The following is a 17661-nucleotide window of genomic DNA, read 5'->3' as shown; positions in this document are numbered from 1 at the left end:
GTTTTTTGTTTGTTTTTTTTTTTTTTAAAGACAGAGTCTTACTATGTTGCCCAGGCTGAACTCAAATTCTTGAGCTCAGGTGATCCTCCCGCCCCAGCCTCTTGAGTAGCTGGGATTACAGGTATGATGCACCACCACACCTGGTGTAGTTTTGAAAGCTATTTTTGCAGGATTTTGAATTCTAGGTTGACATTTTCCTTTACTTTCAGTACTTTAAAGATGTTGCTCCTATACCTTCTGGATTGCTTTGTTACCAATGGAAGGTGTCCAGGTTCTTGGCGTCTTGAACAAAGAATTGGACAAAATGCACAAATAAAGCGGGAAAAGAATGAAGCAAAAACAGAGACTTATTGAAAATGAGAGTACACTTCACAGTGTGGGAACCACTTGGATCATAGGGGCTTAAGGGTGCCATTACACAATTTTCTCGGGTTTAAATGCTCTTTAGAGGTTTCCCATTGGTTACCTGGTGTACACACTATGTAAATGAAGTAGTGGCCCCCAATGAGAGGCTGAAGTTAAGTTACAAATGTTACACCCTATGCCAGCCTCTTGTGGAAAGCAACCCGTCAGAGGCTAAAGTGAAGTTACAAAGTTACACTTCTGTGCAAAGACTTTGCCGGGAATCAGTCTGATTAGTTGCCCTATAGGTTGTGGAAATCAACCAACCAAAGGCTAAAGTGAAGTTACAAAGTTACACTCTTATGCAAACGTCTGATTGATTGCAGAAAGCAACCAATAGAGATTTTTTTTTTTTTTTCCTTGAGACGGAGTCTTGCTGTGCTCTGTCGCCCAGGCTGGAGTTCAGTGTACGATCTCGGCTCACTGCAAGCTCCGCCCCGCCATGTTCATGCCATTCTCCTGCCTCAGCCTGCCAAGTAGCTGCGACTACAGGTGCCCACCACCACACCCAGCTATTTTTTTTTGTATTTTTAGTAGAGACGGGTTTTGACAGTGTTTGCCAGGATGGTCTCCATCTCCTGACCTTGTGATCCGCCCACCTGGGTCTCCCAAAGTGCTGGGGTTACAGGCGTGAGCCACTGCGCCCGGCAACAGAGATTCTTTCAATTTGCCATCTGCCACATGGAAAAATAGTGGGGTTTGCAAAGGGAGTAGCCTCCAGTTGTTTTGTTACTTAGGTGTGGAAATTTGAGGTTTTCCTTTTGATTTAGCTCTGGTAAGTCAGTGTGAATTGGCCTTAGGTTCCCTGCCTCCAGATTCTATTTTCCTGCCTCAGCATTGCTTCTATGAGTCTACTGTTACTATTTTTGTTGCTTTGGATGTAATACCATTTTCCCCCTAGCTGCATTTAAGAATTCTCTTATCACTTCTTATCAGGGATTTGATTATGCCTTTATGCCTTGGTATGGTTTATTTCAAACTTTTGCACAGGGTTCATTGAGCATTCTGATTCTGTGAGTATACAGCTTTCATAAAATTGGAAAGTTTTGGCCATTATATTTTCAAAATCTTTTTGTCTTCTCGCTAGCATATTTATTGACTCCAGTTGTATGCACATATAGTATCACTTGATGTTGTTCCATAGCTCACTAATTTTCTTTAGCCTTTTTTCTCTTTTTATTTTGGACTGTTTCTTTTGCTGTATGTTCTAATTCACCAATCTTCCACAGTGTATAATTTTCTCTTATTTCCATTCTGTGTAATTTTCATCTTAGACATTGGGTTTTTCACCTTTTAAGTTCAGTTTGGGTCCTTTTTTTATATATCTGTGTGTCTCCTTAGTATGTTCATTCTTTCACCTCTACCTTCTTCAATATTTGGAATATATTTATAATAGTTCTTTTGATAGTCTACTGGTCTTATCATTTGTATCATTTCTGGATCTGTTTCTGTTGATTAACCTTTTTCATTATAAATTTGCTATTCTTGCTTTTTTGCATGCTTGGTAGCTTTTGATTGAATGCTAGACATTGTGACCTCTACTTAGTTGGGTGCAGGGCTTAAAAAATGCCCTTAACTGTTCTCAAACTTTGTTCTGGGATACAGTAAAGTTACTAGAAACAGATATTTTTGGTACCCTTTATCCCTGCCTTAAAAAAAAAAAAAAAAAAGATAAACATCTTTTTGAGGCTTACTTTTAATCTTTGTTAGGTGGCGGCACCAGAATAGCTTCTTGGCGAAAGCTAATTTTATCCTACTGACTTAGTACCCTATTGAATATTTGATGTCGCATGTGATACCCTATGTGTTAGAAGGTCTTTTCCTTCTGGGCTGAGTGCGGTGGCTCACACCTGTAATCCCAACACTTTGGGAGGCCGAGGTGGGCGGATCACTTAAGGTCAGGTGTTCAAGACCAGCCTGGCTAACATGGTGAAACCTCATCTCTACTCAAAGTACAAAATTAGCCGGGCGTGGTAGTGGGCACCTGTAGTCCCAGCTACTCAGGAGACTGAGGCAAGAGGATCGCTTGAACCTGGGAGGTGGAGGTTGCAGTGAGCCAAGATCATGCCGCTGCACTCCAGCCTGGGTGACAGAGTGAGAGGCTGTTTCAAAAAACAAACAAACAAAAAAGTGTTCTCCTTCTGGCTGATGGGACATGAACTATTCCAGGCCCTGTATAAACTCTAGGAATTGTTCTGCCCGCTTTGTTCAGGTGACTGTTTCACTGGCCTCCATGGTTTCTTCTCTTACTTGCACAGCTTGATACTTAGCTGAAGACTAGAGGAGAGTCCTCTGCAGATCTCTGGACTTCTCAGTGTATCTCTCTTCTTTTTAGTATTCTGCTATGTGAATTCTGACCTGTGTGAATTCTGACCTCTTTGATGTCTGCTAACTCTGAACCCTATTTCCTCAACTTTGGGAGATTGCCAGGCTCCATTTAGGTTCACTCTGTATGCCTTGTGGCCTGGAAACTCTCCAGACGGTAAGCTGGGGCAATGATAGGACTCACCTCATTTGTTTCTCTTCTCTCAGAGCTTACTGTTCTATTCTGCCTGTTAAATGCCTGAAAAACTTACTTCATATATTTTGTCTGACCTTTTAGTTGTTTAAGGCAGGAAGGTAAATCCAGTCTCTGTTACTTCATAATAGCCAAAAAGTTGAAGTCCTGTTCCATTCATTCGTTTTTGTTGTCTGAGCTCAGTCTCTAGAACAAGGGTCAGCAAGCTGTAGCTCACAGGCCAAATTCTAGTTGGTAGCATATTTTTGTATTATCCACAAGCTAAAAATGGCTCTTGCCTTTTTTTTTTTTTTTTAATTTTTTAATTTTTTTGAGACAGGGCCTTGCTGTGTTACTCAAGCCGGGGTTCAAAATGACACCATCACAGCTCACTGCAACCTTGACCCCTGGGCTCAATAGATCCTCCTGCCTCAGCCTCTGGAGAAGCTGTGATTACAGGCCTGTGCCAGCAGACTGGCTAATTTGACTTTTTTTTTTTTTTTTTTTTTTTTAGATGGAGTCTCGTTCTGTTGCCCAGGCTGGAGTGCAGTGGTGCAATCTCAGCTCACTGCAAGTTCCGCCTCCCGGGTTCATGCCATTCTTCTGCCTTAGCCTCCCGAGTAGCTGGGACTACAGGCGCCCGCCACCACGCCTGGCTAATTTTTTGTATTTTTAGTAGAAACAGGGTTTCACTGTGTTAGCCAGGATGGTCTCAATCTCCTGACCTCGTGATCCACCCACCTCGGCCTCCCAGAGTGCTGGGATTACAGGTGTGAGCCACAACGCCCGGCCTGATTTGACTATTTTTTGTAGAGATGGGGTCTTTCTATGTTGCTAAGTTGGTCGCAGACTCCTGGGCTTAAGTGATCCTCCAGCCTTCACCTCCTAAACTGCTGGGATTACAGGTGTAAGCTACTGCACCCAGTCTGACTTTTGCATTTTAAAGAGCTGTTTTTAAAAAAGAGAGCCTGATATGGTGACTCATGCCTGTAATCTCAGCTATCTCAGCTACTCTGGAGGCTGGCGGTGGGAGGATTGCTTGAGGCCTGGAGTTTGAGACCAGCCTGAGCAATATAGGATAACACTGTCTCCATCAAAAAAAAAAAAAAAGTAAAAAAAAAGCAAGGACATAGTGACCACACCTATCTATATTCCTAGCTCCACCAGAGGTTGAGGTGGGAGGATCACTTGAGTCTAGGAGTTCGAGTCCAGCCTGGGAAACCTGGCAAAAAAAAAAAAAACAAAAACCCTTGTCTTTGCAAAAAATCCAAAAATTAGTTAGGTGTAGTGGTGGCTGCCTGTAGTGCCAGCTACTCTGGAGGCTGAGGTGGGAGGATCAGTTGAACTTGGGAGGTCGAGGCTGCAGTGAGCTGTCATGGTGCCACTGCACTCGCGCCTGGTGACAGAGGGATACCCTGTTTCAAAAAAAAAAAAAGAAAAAAAGAAAAAATTGCTTGTAGTATTTCTTTATTTTCCTTGTAATGTCTGTAGGTTTGTAGTGGTGTTCCCTCTTTCATTCCTGATATTGGTAATTTGTGGGTGTTCTTGTTTTTTTTTTTTTGAGACGGAGTCACCCAGGCTGGAGTACAGTGGCACGACCTCGGCTCACTGCAACCTCCGCCTTCTTGGTTCAAGCAATTTTCCTGCCTCACCCTCCCCAAGTAGCTGGGACTATAGGCACACACCATCACACTGAGCAAATGTTTGTATTTTTAGTATAGACAGGGCTTTGCCATGTTGGCCAGGCTGGTCTCAAACTCCTGACCTCAAGTGATACATACATGAGCCATGGTGCCCAGCCTATATTGATCTTTTGATAGAACTCATTTTTGGTTTCACTTACTTTTATGCTGTTCTTAATTTTCTATTTAATTTATTTTTGCTTTTATCATTATTTGATTGATTTTTGCTTTTATCTTTATTATTTCCTTCTTTCCACTTATTTTGGATTTACTTTGCTTTCTTTTCCTAGCTTCTTGATTTGGCATCCTTCTTTAAGTTATATCGATAGCTTATGGTTTAAAGCTATAGCCATTTCTAAGCCCTGTTTTAAGTGCATCCCCAAACTCTTAGTAAGTTGTGTTTTTATTATCATTCAGTTCAAAATATTTACTGAGTTTTCTCTGATTTATTTTTCTGCTTACATTACCATACAGTTTCTTTTTTTTTTTTTTTTTTCTTTTTTTTCCTTTTATTTTTGAAGCGGAGTCTTGCACTGTCACCTGGGCTGGAGTGCAATGGCATGATCTTGGCTCACTGCAACCTCCATCTCCCGGGTTCGTGTGATTCTCCTGCCTCAGCTTCCTGAGTAGCTGGGATTACAGGTGCACACCACCACACCGGGCTAATTTTTTGTATTTTTAGTAGAGATGGGGTTTCATTATGTTGACCAGGCTGGTCTCGAACTCCTGACCTAGTGATCTGCCTGCCTCGGTCTCCCAAAGTGCTGGGATTACAGGCATGAGCCACCTTGCGCGGCCATACAGTTTCTTTAGAAGTGTGCTTAATTTCTAATTTTTGATACTGTAATTATCTTGTTTTTTAGTGATTTCAAATTTAATACCACTGACGTCAGAGAATATGTTTTCTGTTATTTCAGTTATTTGATTTTTGTTTCCTTTTTTTTTCCTTTGAGATGGGTTCTGGCTCTGTTGTCCAGGCAGGGGTGCAATGACTCGATCGTAGCTTACTGCAACCTCTGCCTCCTGGGCTTAAACCATCCTCCCACCTCAGCCTCCTAAGAGTATCTGTGACTGTAACGTGTGCCACCATGCCTGGCTAATTTTTTTTTTTTTTTAAGATATCGCCGTGTTGCCCAGACTGGTCTCCAGCTTCTGGCCTCAAGCAATCTTCCCACCTTGGCCTTCCAAAGTGATAGGATTACAGGTGTGAACAACCACTCCCAGCCTCAATTATTTGATTTTTATCTATGCTCCTTTTTTATGGTCCAGCATATAGTGTATCTTGGTGCCCCCACAAGTAAACTTTATTTATTGTATTATTATTTTTTGAGACAGAGGCTTGCTCTGTCAGCAGGCTGGAGTGCTGTGAAGCGATCTCGGCTCACTGCAACTTTCGATTCCCTGGTTCAAGCGATTCTCCTGCCTCAGCCTCCTGAGTAGCTGGTATTACAGGAATGCGCTACTATGACCGACTGGTTTTTGTATTTTTAGTAGAGACGGGGTTTCACCATATTGGCCAGGATGGTCTCGATCTCCTGACCTCGTGATCCGCCCGCCTTGGCCTCCCAAAGTGCTGGGATTCCAGGCATAAGCAAATGCGCCTGGCCCACAAGTAAACTTTAAAAAGTGCACACCACAGTTACTAGGTGTAGTGTTTCTATAAATATCACTTGGGTCAAGTTTGTTGGTAGGACTGTTAAAATCGTCTGTGTCTTACTTGATTTTTTGTCTTGTTCTAACAACTGACAGAACTATAAATCTGCAGTCACAGTTGGAGATTTTACTTATCCCTTTAGTTCTGTTTTTTGCTTCATGTATTTTGAAGTTGTATCGTTAGTTGCTTCACATATAGAGTTATGTCTTGTTGATGATCGTATTTAGTGACTATTCTTTTTTCTTTCTTTCTTTCTTTCTTTTTTTTAAAATATTTTTCCTCAAGTGATCTCTCAGCCTCCCAAAGTGTTGGGATTACAGACTTGGGCCACCATGCTTGGCCGAGTGACTCTATTCTTGTCATGTTTTCTATTTTTTTTTTTGGAGACAGTGTCTTGCTCTGTCACCCAGGCTGGAGTGCAGTGGCGTAATCATAACTTACTGCAGCCTTGAACTCCTGGGCTCAAGCAGTCCCCCCATCTCAGCCTCCCAAGTAGCTGGAACTACAGGTACACACCACTGTGCCTGGCTGAGTTTTCTTATTTTTTGTAGAGATGGGGTCTTTCTTGCTTTGTTGCCCAGGCTGGTCTCTAACTCCTGGCATCAAGTGATCGTCCTTCCTTTGCCTCCCAGAGTGTTGGGATTACAGGTGTGAGCCACTGTGCTGGGTGTATACTTTCTCTTTAGGCCTACTATATCTGAGATTAATGTGGTTATATTTAATATCAGGTTTTTTTTATGCTTAATGTTTGGATTGATATGTGTTACCCTCCCCACCCTCTGACTTTCAGTCTGTGTCTCTATGTGGGTTTTGCCTTTTTCTCCCGTCCAACAATTTGTAATTGTTGTGTTTATTCCTTTTAGACTTAATGTAGTAATTACATAGTTGGATTTAAGTCTTCTCTCTTCTTATTTGTGTCTTATTGATGCCATTTGTTCTTTATTCTTGCCTTATTTTAGGTAGATTGCATTTGTTTTTTTTTTTTTGAGGCGGAGTCTCGCTCTGTCGCCCCGACTGGAGTGCAGTGGCCGGATCTCAGCTCACTGCAAGCTCCGCCTCCCGGGTTTACGCCATTCTCCTGCCTCAGCCTCCCGAGTAGCTGGGACTACAGGCGCCCGCCACCTCGCCCGGCTAGTTTTTGTATTTTTAGTAGAGACGGGGTTTCACCGTGTTAGCCAGGATGGTCTCGATGTCCTGACCTCGTGATCCGCCCGTCTCGGCCTCCCAAAGTGCTGGGATTACAGGCTTGAGCCACCGCGCCCGGCCGCATTTGTTTTTTTTTTTTACTGTCCTGAGTATTTAGATGTATTCCTTTGTATTTAGAGGTTATTGTAAAGATTACAGCATGCATCTTTTAAGTTATTATCTTTAAAAATTACATCATTTATAGAACCTGTAGAATAGTATATTTCATTTATCTCTCTTCCTTCCTTTTCCCCCACCATATTTTAGGCCCTGTCTTATATTTTCCTTCTATGAATGCTTGTTTATTTTTTAAGTATCAGTAAGCTCTCATGAATTCTTTAATCAGTGTGTCATGATCCATTGTTACCAGTATTCATTTTGATACTCAAATTATCCCATATTCAGGCAGAGGGAGCCCCTCTAACCTACCTTCTTTTTGTTTTGTTTCATTTTATTTTTTAAAATATCCATTAGTTTTTTGGTCTTTACTTAGTTTTTAACACAATAAGATGTTCCAGAGCGATCTTTTAAATTCTTTAATCACATTATGGCTCTACTTAAAATTTTTCAGTGGCTTTCTGCTAACCATATGATAAAGTTCAAAATCATTCAAGGTTGGGCATATGTGGTCCTGATTATATATCTAGTTTTATGTCTTGTTTCTTTTACGCCTATACTCCATTTCTTCTGTTTTGGACCCCCTCCACTAAAACTTTCTTTTTTTTTGAGACGGAGTCTCACTCTGTCGCCTGGGCTGGAGTGCAGTGGCTGGATCTCAGCTCACTGCAAGCTCCACCTCCCGGGTTCACGCCATTCTCCTGCCTCTGCCTCCCGAGTAGCTGGGACTACAGGCTCCCGCCACCTCGCCCGGCTAGTTTTTTGTATTTTTTAGTAGAGACGGGGTTTCACAGTGTTAGCCAAGATGGTCTCGATCTCCTGACCTCGTGATCCACCTGTCTCGGCCTCCCAAAGTGCTGGGATTACAGACTTGAGCCACTGCTCCGGCCTCCACTAAAACTTCCTTACCTTTTCCTATAGCACATGCTTTTTCATCCTTCTAGTCTAATGGATGCCTTCTAAATTTATAGATTAGGTTAAGTCACTACTAAATAAATTCAATAGCATTTTCTTCTTCCCCATGATACCATTCATCTAACTGTGTAATTGTTCGTGTAATATCTGTATTTCCTGATAAACTATGCAAAGTACAGAAATGCTTCATTTTCAGATCTGTTTTAACATAGTTTTAATGTAGACCAGCACAGTTTGTACCTGATTTGTAGCAGGCAAATATGCAATAAATAACCGTTGGCTAACTGAACTGGGCATGTTAACTCTCTGAATGTCCTTGAGTGATTTCTTTTTCCTCATCTCTGAAATGAGAGATCTCTGTTAATACTAAATTATCTTTAAACTTACTTTCATGTTTTGAATTCTTAGTAGTATCATTTAGTAGGAAGGATAGAGAGACTAACTGAATTTGAACATAAAAGTCCACATTAGAGTAAGGGGAGAAAACACTGGATTGGTAGTGAAAACTTGGTAGGTTTAGGTTTTAGTGCTACACAGTTTAGAAAGCTTTCAGGGTATGAATGCACTGCAAAAACCCCTGTACCTTCCTTGGTACAGTGTCTGGCTGTGACATCACATGGGTACCCTTGGACAAACAGAATTTACTTAGAAGGTAAATGATGTTTTTCTGTGTATCTGCAAACACATGTAGTACTTTAAATAATTGTTTTTTAAAAATTTTAAATTTTTTTATTATTATTATTTTTTGAGATGAAGTCTTGCTCCTGTCCCCCAAGCTGGAGTGCAGTCGTGTGATCTTGGCTCACTGCAACCTCCGCCCCCAGGGTTCAAGCGATTCACCTGCCTCAGCCTCCCAAGTAGCTGGGATTACAGGCGCCTGCCACCACACCTGGCTAACTTTTTATATTTTTGAGATGGAATCTTGATATCACCCAGGCTGGACTGCAGTGGCTCAATCTCGGCTCACTGCAACCTCCACCTCCTAGGTTCAAGCAATTATCCTGCCTCAGCTTCCTGAGTAGCTGGGCCTACAGGCATGTGCCACCATGCCCAGCTAATTTTTGTATTTTTAGTAGAAATGGGGTTTTGCCATGTTGGCCAGGCTGGTCTTATACTCCTGACCTCAAGTGATCCACCTGCCTCTTCCCAAAGTGCTGGGATTATTAGGCATGAGCCACTGCACCTGACCATAGTGCTTAATTTTAAGACAGTTTATTCACTTAATAATATGTATAGAGTACCTACTGTGTCCCACACAAATGAAATATGATGGTATATGGAAACATATAGATAGACATATCACATGCTAGGTGCTTGAGAAATAGGAGTTCATTCATTGAGAAATTTCAGACTTTTAGGCCCAGTCTCTCGTAATTTGGTGATTGAGCTGGTCTAGAACCCTAGTCACCTGAACTAGTCTACTTTAGTGTTCTGCTTGAAGTACTAGAATCAAAATGAGTTTTCGTAGTTAAGAGTGGATGATAAGACCAGGTGTGGTGGTTTACACCTGTAATCCCAGCTCTTTGGAAGACCAAGAGGGATGAATCACTTGAGCTTAGTAGTTCCAGACCATCCTGGGCAACATGGCAAAACCCTGTCTCTACCAAAAATACAAAAATTAGCTGGGCATGGTGGCACATGCCTGTAGTCCCAGCAACTCAGGAGGCTGAGGTGGGAGGTTTGCTTGAGCCTGGGGGGTGGAGGTTGCAGTGAGCTGAGATCACACCAGTGCACTCCAGCCTGGGTGACAGAGTGAGACTCTGTCTCAGAAAACAAAACAAAGAAAGTGGATGATAAAAGGAAATTTTTTGCTTTTGGAAGATTCATGCAAAACAATAATACCAAATAATTGACATAGCAAGTTAAAAGATTAGAGCAGACAGCCTTGTTTGAAAGGAAAAGTGGTGTGAGTGACAGAAAATGGAAGACATGTTAGAATGGTATGTGAATCTGGGGAGAAATGGGAGAAATGGTTGATGGGTTTGAGAGAGGTTCTATAGTACGGATGACTTCCTGACTAAATATGGATGCCAACCTCATTGAATCTGAGAAATGAAACAAGATGACTTAATTGTTGACATTTTATAATACTAATTTTATAATTTTGGTTATACATGGTACAAGTTTGGGGATCTTTATGAAAATGAGTTATTTAAATAAACTTTCTTCTTTGAATGCATTTTTGTAAATTTAGCTTATTTCTTTGATATAGACAGACATGTTTTTCTTAAATTTTAAGAATAGCTTTATTTTTGCATTATGTATTCAACAAACACATATTTTATCCTTTAAATTGTGCTGGGCATTGCCTTAGATTTGTTCCTTAGACTTACAAGGAAAGGATAAAATTGTTTTAGGTAATTGAGCAATAAAGAATTTAGAATAATTTGGTCTAGGCCAGGTGCGGTGGCTCACACCTGTAATCCCAGCCCTTTGGGAGGCCGAGGCGGGTGGATCACGAGGTCAGAAGATCAAGACCATCCTGGCTAACACGGTGAAACCCCATCTCTACTAAAAATACAAAAAATTAGCCAGGCGTGGTGGCGGGTTCCTGTAGTCCTAGCTATTCAGAAGGCTGAGGCAGGAGAATGGCATGAACCTGGGAGGCTGAGTTTGCAGTGAGTGGAGATCCGGCCACTGTACTCCAGCCTGGGCAACAGAGTGAGACTGTCTCAAAAAAAAAAAAAAAGAATAATTTGGTCTAATATTTGGCTTTGTACTGATCATTTATGTGTGTGTATTGATTATATATTCAGAAAGGGCAAATTATACATGAGAAACTGTAGGTTATCCTGTTTCATCTATCTCTTTAAAAGCCTTGTAATTATTTTGTTAGTAAATTTTTAGGGATGGGTTGGGGAAGGCAGTTGTCTGCCATTATAATTATACTTTATATTTGAGATTTAAAAATACTTTACAGTGATTGCTTGAGCCTAGGAGCTTGAGGCTACAGTGAGCTGTGATCGCACCACTGTAGTCCAAATCCAGTCTGACTGACAGAGTGAGACTCTGTCTTTAAAAAAAAAAAAACACACAAAAAAACTCTAGAATATTCTGATATATTTATTTTTCAAATAATTCTATAAGAGAACTATATTTAAGGGACATCTTCTTAAAGAAACAAGTCTTTTGTGGGTTTTTTTTTTTTTTGAGACAGTTTCACTCTTGTCGCCCAGGCTTTAGAGTGCAATGGCGTGATCTTGGCTCACTGCAACCTCCACCTCCCAGGTTCAAGCAATTCTCCTGCCTCAGGCCTCCTGAGTAGCTGAGATTAAGGCGCCCACCATCACGCCCAGCTAATGTTTGTGTTTTTTTTTTTTAGTAGAGACGGGGTTTCACCATGTTGGCCAGGCTGGTCTCGAATTCCTGACTTCAAGTGATCTGCCTGCCTCAGCCTCCCAAAGTGTTGGAATTACAGGCGTGAGCCACTGCGTCCGACCATTTTGTGGTTATCTTTGAATGTCTTACTTCTATTATAAAGGCAGCATAGTTGTGGATGATTTCAAAGATTTAAAAAGGTATAAGCTTACAAGTGTAGGTAGTGTGCTATGTGAGGGGCAAGTTTTTCACTAACATCACAAGGGGCTCTGATCCAGTGAGTGGAGTTTGATAGTAATTTTTGATACAAGTGAAAAAATAAAAAGGTATACAGAAAAGATAAAAATCTGTTGTAATTTTACTACTCACTGTATTTACAATTATACATTATCTTGCATACGTATGTATTTTATTTTTTAAATGAATGTATGCTAAAATTCTTTTTTTTGTGTTGTTTGTCTCTGTTTAAAGATTGTTGTTGTTGCTTAGGTTTTAGCAGTTTGATTATGAGTGTCTTGGTGTATATATCTTTGGATTTTCCTGTTTGACGTTTGCTTAGCTTCTTTAATCTGCAGATATCTATCTTGTCTTTCGTCAAATTTGGGAAGTTTTCAGCCATTATTTCTTTAGATATTTTTTCTGCTCTGCAGTCTTTCTCCTCTGCTTCTGGAACTCTGATGCCATAAATATTATACCTTTTTATACCTTTATTGTGATAAAATATACATAGCATAAAATCTGCCACTAACCATTTTTAGATGTATAATTCAGTGGCATTAGGTACATTCACATTGTCGTGCTAGTATTAACACCATCCATCTCCAGAACCCTCTACCTTATTCTTTTTAAAGTCTGCCTAGAATTTCATGTATAGTCTATCTTAATAAATTAACCATTTCCCTGCAGTGGGATTTTAAAGTACTTTTTTTATTGTTTAAATTATATGGCAGCAAATGTCTATCTTAAATATTTTTTCTTTCTTTTCTTTTTCTTCCCTTCTTTCTCTTCTTTCCCTTCTTTCCCTTCTTTCTTTTCCCTACCTCCCTTCCTTCCTTTTTTGAGACAGAGTCTCATTCTGTTGCCCAGGCTGGAGTGCAGTGGTGCAATCTTGGCTGACTGCAACCTCCGCCTCTGGGGTTCAAGTGATTCTTGTGCCTCAGCTTTCCGAGTAGCTGGGATTACAGGTGTGTGCCACCATACCTGGCTAATTTATTTTATTATTATTGTTTTTTGGAGATGGAGTCTTGCTCTGTCACCCAGGCTGGAGTGCACTGGCATGATCTTAGCTTACTATAACCTCTGCCTCCTGAGTTCAAGTGATTCTCCTGCCTCAGCCTCCAGAGTAGCTGGGACTGCAGGCGCATGCCACCACAGCTGGCTAATTTTTGTGTTTTTAGTAGAAACAGGGTATCACCATGTTGCCCAGACTGGTCCGGAACTCCTGACCTCAGGTGCTCCACCCGCCTCAGCCTCCCAGAGTGCTGGGATTGCAGGTGTGAGCCACCGTACCTGGCCCCGGCTAACATTTTTGTTATTATTAGATACGGGGTTTCACCATGTTGGCCAGGCAGGTCTCAAACTCCTGACCTCAAGAGATCTGTCTGCCTCGGCCTCCCAAAATGTTGGGATTACAGGCGTAAGCCACTGTGCCCAGCCTGTCTTAAGTATTTTAAAGGTAAACTTTTGTCTGTCACTTTTTCTTTTTTCTTTTTTTTGAGACAGAGTCTCACTCTGTAGCCCAAGCTGGAGTGTAGTAGCACAATCTCAGCTCACTGCAGCCTCTACCTCCTGTGCTCAAATGATTCTCATGCCTCAGCCTCCCAAAGTGCTGGGATTACAGGTGTGAGCCACTGCACCTGGCCCCAGTTTACTTTTAAGGGTAAATATAGTATTCTACACTTGCAGATTGAAAGAGAAACATTATCCAGTTATTCAAAAATGATTTTTTTTGTTTGTTTTTTGCCTGGGTAATTGGATTTCTATCCTTAACTTTTGTGAAAAGAAGTCATTAAAAAAATAATTTTGGCTGGGCTTACTGGCTCAGTAATGGGCTCTATTCTCTATATTCAGTGTGATAAATTTTGACTATTTTATGTTTATCAGGTTATTATAACTACTCAAACAGAAGTTTTTTCCTTAAAATGTAAATTTAACACTCAAATGATATGTTTTGCAAAACTTCAATAGAATATTTTTAGTGGCTGGCTTGTTAAGTTTTTTTCTGAACTTGAAAGTAATTCAGTTGCTTTATTTTATACAATTATGAATTGTAAAATGCAACTTACTTCCATTGGTTCTACTTAGAACTTTGGTTTTTATTTTATATAACATTAAAAAGAATTCTAAAAAGAAAAGTACTACCAGCACATAAAATGTGTATTACAGACAGTAAGTGTACCTACAGCAAGTTGACAGGTAGCCAGTCTTTTTTTGATGGAGAAACCAAGCCTGTTTTTAGTTTATGTCCGTGTAATTTCTGGGAACTAATCATTTTGTTTAAGTAACTTTACATAAATTTTGAAAGAATAAAAATGCTAAAAATAGATGTATTTGCTTCTATTTTAAAGGAAGAATTATTACTGTCTTAAAAAGTCAGGCTCACCCCTGTAACCCTAGCACTTTGGGAGGCTGAGTTGGGAGGGTCGCTTTAGCCCGGGGGTTTGGGACCATAATTGGCAACAGTGAGACCCTATCTCTACAAAAAAACAAAGAAAAAAATTCACTGGATATACCTGTAGTCCCAGCTACTCAGGAGGCTGAGACGGAAGGATTGCTGGTGCCCAGGAGTTCAAGGCTGCAGTGAGCAAAGATCATGCCACTGCGCTCTGGCCTGGGTGACAGAGTGAGTCCCTGTCTGAAAAAAAAAATTATTATTTTTAAAAAGTCATTTAATTAAAAAGAAACACTTTATGGAGAGAGAATTAGACCTACTTTTTATAGTTTTCTTAACAAGTGTTCAGTGTCCATTATATAATATTAATTTGAGTTTTTAGTTTATGCCTAGCTTGAGAAAGAATTGTGAGCATTAAATTTGAACGTTTGGAGAGATTATGTAGCCCAACTTTATTATATATTCATTATATGGGTTGAAGAAATTGAGCCCCGCAGGAGTTAAATTTCTCCCTTAAGCTTTGCTTGTTAGTAGCAGAACAGTGACTAGAATATTATAGTGTTGAAATTAGTGGTCTTTCTCAAGACCTATTATATATTTGGTAGCAAATGTGTAATAGTAAGTTAGTCCTCACTTTTATTTTGGATATGCTTGGATTTCAGTTGGCAAGGTTTAAATGCCAGTTTTCTAACAACACAGTTCATATTTCATTTAACGTAGTATATTAACTGTGAGCAATTGCATAAAGTATAAACTTCAGTGCTAGCTCTTGAGTTAACAGATCACTATGTAATTAATAGATGTCTGTCACGAACAGTGACTGATCACATCACTCCATCTTATTTAGTTCATACACAGACAGCAAAGTGTGTAGTTGTGTTGCATCCTTGTCTTTCAATTGTAAACTTGTGTGACATTTTATAAAAATGGATACTGAAAAGGAGAGAATTTGCAAAAAAGATGACAGTTCAGAAAAGGAATCAAAAGTGATAACACAGGAACTGAAAAATTAGATGTCATTAGAAGATTCAAAAACGGTGACAGGTAAGTGAATATAGGATAAGAGCTAGGCCTGCATGTAGTTACAGTATGAACTGTATTGAAAAAATTCAATCGGTGGCTCATGCCTGTAATCCCAGCACTTTGGGAGGCTGAGGTGGGTGGATCACCTGAGGTCAGGAGTTCAAAACTAGCCTGGCCAACATGGTGAAACCCTGTCTCTACTGAAAATACAAAAATTAGCTGTGTGTGGTGGCAGGTGCCTATAATCCCAGCTACTTGGGAGGCTGAGGCAGGAGAATCTCTTGAACCTGGGAGGTGGAGGTTGCAGTGAGCTGAGATCAGGCTATTGCACTCCAGCCTGGGGGACAAGAGCAAGACTTCATCTCAAAAAAAAAAAAAAAAAAAAAAAAGTTGCTTTAGCTAGGCGTAGTGGCTCATGCCTGTAATCCCAGCACTTTGGAAGGCCGAGGCAGGTGGATCACCTGAGGTCAGGAGTTCGAGACCAATGTGGCCAACATGGTGAAACTCCATCTCTGCTAAAAACACAGAAAATTAGCCAGGTGTGAGGGTGTCACCTGTAATCCCAACTACTCGGGAGGCTGAGCCAGGAGAATCACTTTAACCCAGGAGGTGGAGGCTGCAGTGAGCTGAGATTGCGCCATTGCATTCCAGCCTAGGCAACAAGGATGAAACTGTCTCAAATAAATAAATAAATTGCTTTATCATGTAATTTAAATAAATTGTATTAAGAACAGACCCTAGTCCGTTTGGCTAGCATTCAGGCTGAAGCATTGAAGTTAGTTGTTGCACCGAAAGAAAACTAATTACAAGCCAACTGAAGGACTTCTTATTGCCAGTAAAGGCTGGTTTGATCATTTTAGAATGATCATGGATTATTGATAAGTTCTCTGGTGAAGATGCTAGAACAGTTACAGGGATGCTGCTGTGAAATTTGTGCCTAGATTCCAGAGATTACTTAAGGCAGGTAATTATGATCATCAGCTATTTAACATGTTGATGGGATAGGTCTTTTTTGGAATGCAGCACATCATTAACTTATGCGATGAACAACATAGGATCTCCAAGTGGCCATAAAGGGGAGTGTGTAGATATGTCACCTGAAGAATTTAGTGAAGGCAAATTTACAAACATAAATGAGTAAAATGTTGTAACAAAAAAGACAGATGTCATAGTGGAAGTGATATTGGTAGAAATTTCACAGTAACACAACTCATTGAGATACAAGATTGAAAGAGCAAAAGGTGTAATTTTGGAAGCCGGTTCAAACTTAGAAGGGATTATGGCATTTTTTTTTTTTTTTTTTTTTTTGAGATGGAGTCTCACTCTATTGCGCAGGCTGGAGTGCAGTCATGCAGCCTTGGCTCACTGCAACCTCTGCCTCCCGGGTTCAAGTGAGGAGTCCTACCACAGCCTCCCGAGTAGCTGTGACTACAGGCGTGTGCCACCATGCCCGGCTAAGTTTTGTATTTTTAGTAGAGACAGGGTTTCACTATGTTGGCCAGGCTAGTCTTGAACTCCTGACCTCAGGTGATCTGCCCACCTTGGCCTCCCAAAATGCTGGAATTATAGGTGTGAGCCACTGTGCCCGACTGACAATTTGTTAAGGCATGGAAAAGTTGCTTATTCTGTATCACAAGTTACAGCAGGAAAAGACAAAGGCAGGCACTGTCCACTCCTGGTAGGGTTTTTTTTTTTTGTTTTTAATTTGAGGCAAAGTCTCGCTCTGTCACCCAGGCTGGAGTGCAGTGGCATAATCTCGGCTCACTGCAGCCTACGTCTCCCAGGTTCAAGTGATTCTTCTGCTTCAGCCTCCCAAGTAGCTGGGATTACAGGCATGCGCCACCTGTCTAATTTTTGTATTTTTAGTAGAGACGGGTTTGTACCATGTTGGCCTGGTCGGTCTTGAACTCCTGACCTCAAGTCATCCGCCTGCCTTGGCATACCAAAGTGCTGGGATAACAGGCGTGTACCACCGTGCCCAGCCATACTCCTGGTAGATTTTTTACAAATAAATAAAACGCTTTGATTTTCACATTTTAAATTATAACATAGTAAGCAAATATTAGTTAACAATATATTTCATTCCCTACACATTTAAACTGACAAAGTTTTTTGTTTTTGTTTTTTGTTTTTTGGTTTTTTTTTGAGACGGAGTTTTGCTCTTGTTGCCCAGGCTAGAGTGCAGTGGCATGATTTTGGCTCACCACAACCTCCACCTCCCAGGTTCAAGTGATTTTCCTGCCTCCTGAGTAGCTAG

The 17661-nt window shown here is 40.7% G+C and overlaps 1 protein-coding gene across 10 annotated transcripts in view; it reads left to right on the top strand.

Annotated features, from left to right (window-relative positions):
- The window catches only part of ZMYM4 (zinc finger MYM-type containing 4), a 157347-nt gene that overhangs the window by 33750 nt on the left and 105936 nt on the right, over positions 1–17661 (top strand). The window contains exon 1 of one of the 10 annotated variants that reach the window (XM_023232238.1): positions 11900–11970. The exons of 8 other annotated variants lie outside the window; for them this stretch is intronic. The gene's annotated coding sequence lies outside the window, so the exon portion shown is untranslated. Of the gene's footprint in view, positions 1–11899; positions 11971–17661 lie in introns of those variants that run through there. One more of the 10 variants, XM_023232241.1, reaches the window with a different exon arrangement.

This window comes from Piliocolobus tephrosceles, chromosome 1 (genome assembly GCF_002776525.5).
Source record: "Piliocolobus tephrosceles isolate RC106 chromosome 1, ASM277652v3, whole genome shotgun sequence".
In the NCBI taxonomy this organism is placed as follows: domain Eukaryota; kingdom Metazoa; phylum Chordata; class Mammalia; order Primates; family Cercopithecidae; genus Piliocolobus; species Piliocolobus tephrosceles.
The sequence above is the reverse complement of the archived record's forward strand: the minus strand, read 5'-3'. Positions and strand labels throughout refer to the sequence as shown.